This window comes from Haplochromis burtoni, unplaced genomic scaffold, assembly GCF_018398535.1.
Source record: "Haplochromis burtoni strain Fernald_Lab_line unplaced genomic scaffold, NCSU_Asbu1 Contig_212, whole genome shotgun sequence".
Taxonomy (NCBI): domain Eukaryota; kingdom Metazoa; phylum Chordata; class Actinopteri; order Cichliformes; family Cichlidae; genus Haplochromis; species Haplochromis burtoni.
In genome coordinates this window covers 821,598-827,597 of record NW_024582573.1, presented here as the reverse complement: position 1 = coordinate 827,597, position 6,000 = coordinate 821,598, and the positions used below count along the sequence as shown (strand labels likewise).

General features: G+C 41.4%; 1 protein-coding gene across 1 annotated transcript in view; it reads left to right on the top strand.

Annotated features, from left to right (window-relative positions):
• The first annotated feature begins 1,984 nt into the window (after positions 1 to 1,984).
• The window catches only part of tnrc6c2 (trinucleotide repeat containing adaptor 6C2), a 63,912-nt gene continuing 59,896 nt past the window's right edge, over positions 1,985 to 6,000 (top strand). Inside the window, exon 1 of the mRNA XM_042226446.1 lies at positions 1,985 to 2,096. The gene's annotated coding sequence lies outside the window, so the exon portion shown is untranslated. The remainder of the gene's footprint in view (positions 2,097 to 6,000) is intronic.

Genomic DNA, 6,000 nt, shown 5'->3' with positions numbered 1-6,000 from the left:
GCTCCGTAAGAAGCATTTGAAAGTCCTGGAGTGGCCTAGCCAGTCTCCAGACCTCAACCCCATAGAAAATCTGTGGCGGGAGTTGAAAGTCCGTGTTGCTCGGCGACAGCCCCAAAACATCACTGCTCTCGAGAAGATCTGCATGGAGGAATGGGCCAAAATACCAGCTACTGTGTGTGCAAACCTGGTAAAGACCTATAGTAAATGTTTGACCTCTGTTATTGCCAACAAAGGTTATGTTACAAAGTATTGAGTTGTATTTTTGTTATTGACCAAATACTTATTTTCCACCCTGATTTACGAATAAATTCTTTACAAATCCTACCATGTGGATTCATGGATTTTTTTTTTCACATTCTGTCTCTCACAGTTGAAGTGTACCTCTGGTGCAAATTACTGACCTCTGTCATCATTTTAGGTGGGGGAACTTGCACAATCGGTGGCTGACTAAATACTTTTTTGCCCCACTGTAATTACATATCTGATACTGTTGTTCCTGCATGCATTTGTATATGAAGGAGCTCTTCTCCTTTATTCAACCTTTCCTCAGCTGTTCGTTCATTCTGACCTTGAGACATCCCAGTGAGATATATGGAACTTCACATGCATCAGTATCATTAGTATCTTTTTTTTCTCCTTACATGCTTATCTATCTGCAGCATGATTTCAGTGATATGCACGGAGACAGCCGTATTTGCAAACACATGTCTACACACATGCACGAGCCACCTTTTTGTCTTGTACAGCCTTATTAATCAGTGTCAAATTAAATCAGGGTCATGGGGTGTGAAGGTTGGGGGGCATAATAAGCTCATCAGGCCAGTGAGAAGGTGCTTACCGCTGCTGTGTTGACTGTCATCTCAGGTAATTATTGCAACATCCACAACTATGCTGTCCAGTCTCTATGATTTCTCCATTGTCACTCCATTAGGAACTTACCGAGACAACCTGCAGTCGGGTTGACTCACTCCAAAGCAAGCCGATATGAAGCTGATAAACTGTGGTGGGAGTTTATTGCAGGGACTAATATGGTGTATTTATTAGAACACATCCTAAAGCTTGAGATGAAAAAGGATGGCAAACAAGAAATGGCTTTCATAACACAAGAGAAGGTGGAAAAAACGCTGTCTATCATCCCATGTGTTAGGGTAAGCAAACTGTCTATTGTGAGTATGCTGTCGTTATATCATAAAGCGCGTAGCAGGCAGGGAATTTATGTGTTAACAATAAAGATTCATTCATCAAAAAATATCATATTAGGAAACTTGCAAGATGTCCAGCTGATGAACACCCTGTTGTCATTTAAGCCATTTTTATTTGATAGCATCTCAGTCTTTTTCATATATTGGGTTTGATGATATTTCTCTTGAGAGTGAGCTAAAGAAAAAAACTGGACTTTGAAGAAACTTTATGATGACCTTGGTCTTTGTATGTGGGGGGAAAGGGACTATAATAACAGATTTGAACATCTCATTCCTTTTTTGTCTGTGTTTCTCTCTCAGCTGTCTACCACTGCAGAGTTTCTTATAGGAGGACATCATTTTCTCTTTTTAGTGGGTTTGGCTTTTCTTGGGTTAAGAAACTGAACAAGATCAAATTACACTGATTCTGTGGTAAAAGCAGAAATAAATAGGCTGGTTAAGTTTGATATTTTCATATAAAAATTGTAGAGCTTTATTTCTCGTGTTCAGATTGAATTTCAAATATAGTTTGGAAATTCATATTTGGTTTATGTTAAGTGTAAAGTTACATTTTATTGCAGTCTTAAAGTGATTAAACTGTAAATGTAGCATGTGTAAGTGTGGTCAACACATAGTACTTACAGCTAGCTGTGAGTCATTGTGTCTACAGTTAGCTGGTGTTTGGAGGAGCGATGTTCCTTTATCTTTGCAATGCTTCCTGTACCGCCGCTGCCACATAACCACATGCAGAGTATTTACACCTGCATGCTGAACAGTTTGCTAGGTGTTCTGATAAATAAATGCTGCTCTAAACATTTTCTCGTCCACAGAAGTTGTTTTTTTCAAAACCATTTCTGGCGTACGCAGATGTTGCTTTGCAGAGCCGTGTCGTCAACTTTTGTGATTCGGTTGCAGGTAAGGTTAGTTTCAGATGATTTTTCCATGTAGGCTGTCTTTGTGCATCATTGCTGTGCACGATATGTTGAAGCGGCACTGCCAGTCCTGTCTCAGCTAAAGCTTCCTGTGGATTCTCTGCAGTTTTTAGCTTTGACTTTCTGCCCAGCAGGCAGAAAGTCAAACTTATCTGAAGTTTGACTTGGTCTTCTAGACCATTCCATGACTGCAACACTGTGCACCCTCTTAAGCTTCAATATTCTCACAAAGGCTACAACATTTCAATAAACAGGCTCTATTTCTGGCTTGTGTCTGATTGTGTGCAATTTCTTCCCCCTTTGTGCCTTTAGCACCTATTTTTTTTCTTGACAACTCCAAATGTACCCACTGTTTTTTTTTTAAAGACAATTTTTGAAGAGTGCCACTTTCAAGATGGAAGTGCTTTAAATTTCTTTTGATAGACTCACTCGGCTTTTTAAACATCATTTAATTTTCATGTTCCAATTAGTTGTTTAGAGGATCCCATGGCTGTTGAGTGTTAGCATAAGGTTAAAGAGTATCAGGCTCTGAATTGTCATCTGTTGACAATTCTTAATGAATTCTTAATTCTTCAGCTGCCTGGCAACTTCTGAAAAGTCAACTGAGGTCAAACTAGTTAATCACACTGCAACAATAATTGTTTTTTAGCCCATGAAATTGTCACAAAATGTGCATTAAGAATACTGTTTTTTGGGGTGCCTAAACTTTTCCATTCAACAAGGTGTATTGTAACAAATGTGTATGTACACTGTATGTATGCATGGATGTGCCCTGTGTCGATATAATGTGGGCATCTATTTAAAAGGCAGTTTAGAAGACATATAGATCCTGATGCCATCCATTTTTCAGTTTCCATTGTGCTTCCATCAGACAAAGATTTGAAATGATACACTTTGACTTTCCAGTGCTGCCTTCAGCACCCAAGACGAAAGAGAACCAACCTCCCATTGTTATCTCTCTTCTTTTATTCCTCCCTCAGTGGTCAAAAGAAGGGAGGTAATTCCAGCCAGGTCCTACTTAACACCTTCAATTTGTCTTTTGCTTCCCACACCCTTGCACTCCCTCCTCCTTCTCATCCTCCTCCTCATCCTTTCCTCTCTCCACTCACCCCCCCCCCCCCCCCTTTCCATGTCTCTCCATCTATCTTTCGATCTCTATCCCTCGCCTTCTCTCTCACTCTGTCTCTTTCCCTCATTCCCAGTGATGGCTTTCCCTCTCTCAAGGTGATGGAGGCGGGTGTGTATAGGTCTCAGAGAGCACGCCTCAGGGATTATACAGCCCGCTCACATGAAAGATTCATGATGCTCAGGTGTGTGTGTGTGTGTGTGTGTGTGTGTGTGTGTGTGTGTGTGTGTGTCGCTCACGCTCAGGCACTGACTGGAAAAAGGGAACATGGAGAGACAGAGAAAAAAGGAAAGGAGGTGGGGGATGGAGGGTACAGAGTGTGAGACAAATTGATGGTGCACACCAGGGCTAACTCTCCAGGCTGTGATTATACTGCTGGCTTCTTTGTACACACTTTTGGATGCCATCTTAGTCAGGTCTGTCTTACAGATGACAAAAGTTTTGAACAGAAATAAACTGCATTGACTGGACTGGTGGAAAATACCCAAACATGAGCTACATGAATGAATTTTCAACAGGAGAAACGTGATTGGAATAAAACCCTATCACAGTCAGTGCCAATGTGAATACATGTAATAACTGTCTAAAAATGAGACCTTATCCAAAATGCTATTTGTTTGAATGGACCGAGAGAGAGCTGCGCGATGCACTATCAATTAAGAAGCAGCCATAGTCAGAAAGTGCATTAACTGGATTATTATAAACTAAGAAACAGGTATTATCTATTCATTATGTATTCAAAAACATATTTACATAAATCCATGAAAAGTCTAGTGTTTCATCCAAGAATTAAATATTCTCTAGACAACTGAACAATTAGTAGACAGAAATGAATATTTTTCAAACCAATTCAGTACCTGGCAATGCAAAAGTCATCATTTTATACAATAAATCTCATCAACGCCTGATGATTTCGTATGATGTGGAATCTGCTTACCTTTTTTTGGACCTACTGACTTATTTGATAGCCCATGCCTATTGAACAAGATCCTACCCAGCCTAATAAGAAAAAATTTGGGCCCAATCTAGCTTTAAAGTCATCAGTCAGGTCTTGGACTGAACCAGTAAAGACATCTGATGTACATTTTTACAAAGATCTGCCATGTGGTGCACACAGACAGATAAAAAGACCTGTACATCAAATGCCAAGTTTCCTTTTCACAGAGCTGTACAGGTGCTCAGTCTGAAAATAGCACTGTGGTAAAAAGCAAGCATTTTGTTTGTGTAGTTGTACTGTTACAAGTTCTCATGAGATGAAATGCAATCTGGAGGCTCAGTTTGACCCATACATCCACAAGAACACTAAACATAGGTTTATAATACAATGGAAAAAGAAATGGCTTCCAAGAAAAAACACCTAGAAGTGCCCTGTGCATCGGGACTCCCCACTGTGCCAACCCACAGGTTTCACAGAAACGAATGAACAGGCTATGTTTCAAGCAAGTAAAGCTGATCTGAACAAAGCTCACACACAACCGACACGAATACATATTGTGTACTGTCCAGAGGATAAGTGTTGACAATATATTATATGTAGTGAGGATTTCTATAGATGGGGCAAAAGGAGATTAGTAATACAAAACTGGAAGAAAAAACTGGGAAATTATCAGGTTAATCAGGGACTAACAAAAAAAGTACAACTGATAGAGTTGGGGGGTTGAGTAGAAGGAAAACTAACTTTTTCACTGCCCTCCTCATGTCTCAGCCTTCGTCTTTCTCTCTTCCTCTCTTTGTATGTACATGGCTCCCTTCTTGTCAGGTTCATGCCAGGAAAGGCCGTCTGGCACAATAAGTAGCATTTGCTATGAGCGTCTCTGCCAGAGGAAGTGTGTCAGTGCCAAGTGTCTATTGGTGTAGGACAACTCTATTCATATGCCTTCACCTTGGCAGTCTTTCTGTGAACGGAGAGAGGGGAGGAAGTGGTGGTTGTGTGGAGGTGAGTATGTGTGAGAAATGTGAATGTGTTTATCTAAACCTCTTTCGGTGGCCTAATGGCCCTTTCCCGGCCTGTTCTCTCTCCCTCTCGCCAGCGTCTTCAAACACATTGCATTATTGCCACTTTTGATTGCATTTCAGATTAGAGAGTGCTGGTGGCGAGCACATAAGAGTCAAACAGAGGGAAAGAGAAATGGTGGCAGAGAGAAAGAGATGGATGAGGACCAGAATGAGAGAGCCCGAAGAGAGGCGGGACAGAACGAGGGTGGGGAGGGAAAAAAGAGATAGACGGACAGACGGCGAGGATGAGAGAGAGATAGAGCTTAAATGAGGGACAGAGACGAAAGTGGAAACAGGAAAAACAGAGGAAACTCTGGAGGAGCATATTATATGGCCCTTACCCCCCTCTGGTAAAGCAGCAAATGGGAGCGGCTGAGTACCCACTATTCCAGTGACCTTGGAGGTCAGTTGGAGGAAAGCAGCATTAATCAAACTGACGCCCAGGCTCAGGCGGATGATAGCAGGCAGCAATGCTCACAACAACTATGCACACATACACATTCAGCCGACTGCCATCCCCAGCACCCCCACCACACCATCCCTGCTTATATACACATCTACCTCCCTCCACATTTATTTGTATTTTTCCTCTCATTCTTTCTTCTCTTTGCATTATACCCTCTTTTCTTTCGCCTCTCTTTCCCTCCCATTATCCATTTCTCTCCTCCTTCTTCTTTGTATGCCCTAAACTCCCTCCGGATCTCCAGCTACACACAGTGAATTAACCCATCTCCACCCTGTGTTAATGGACTTCTAAATATCAGCT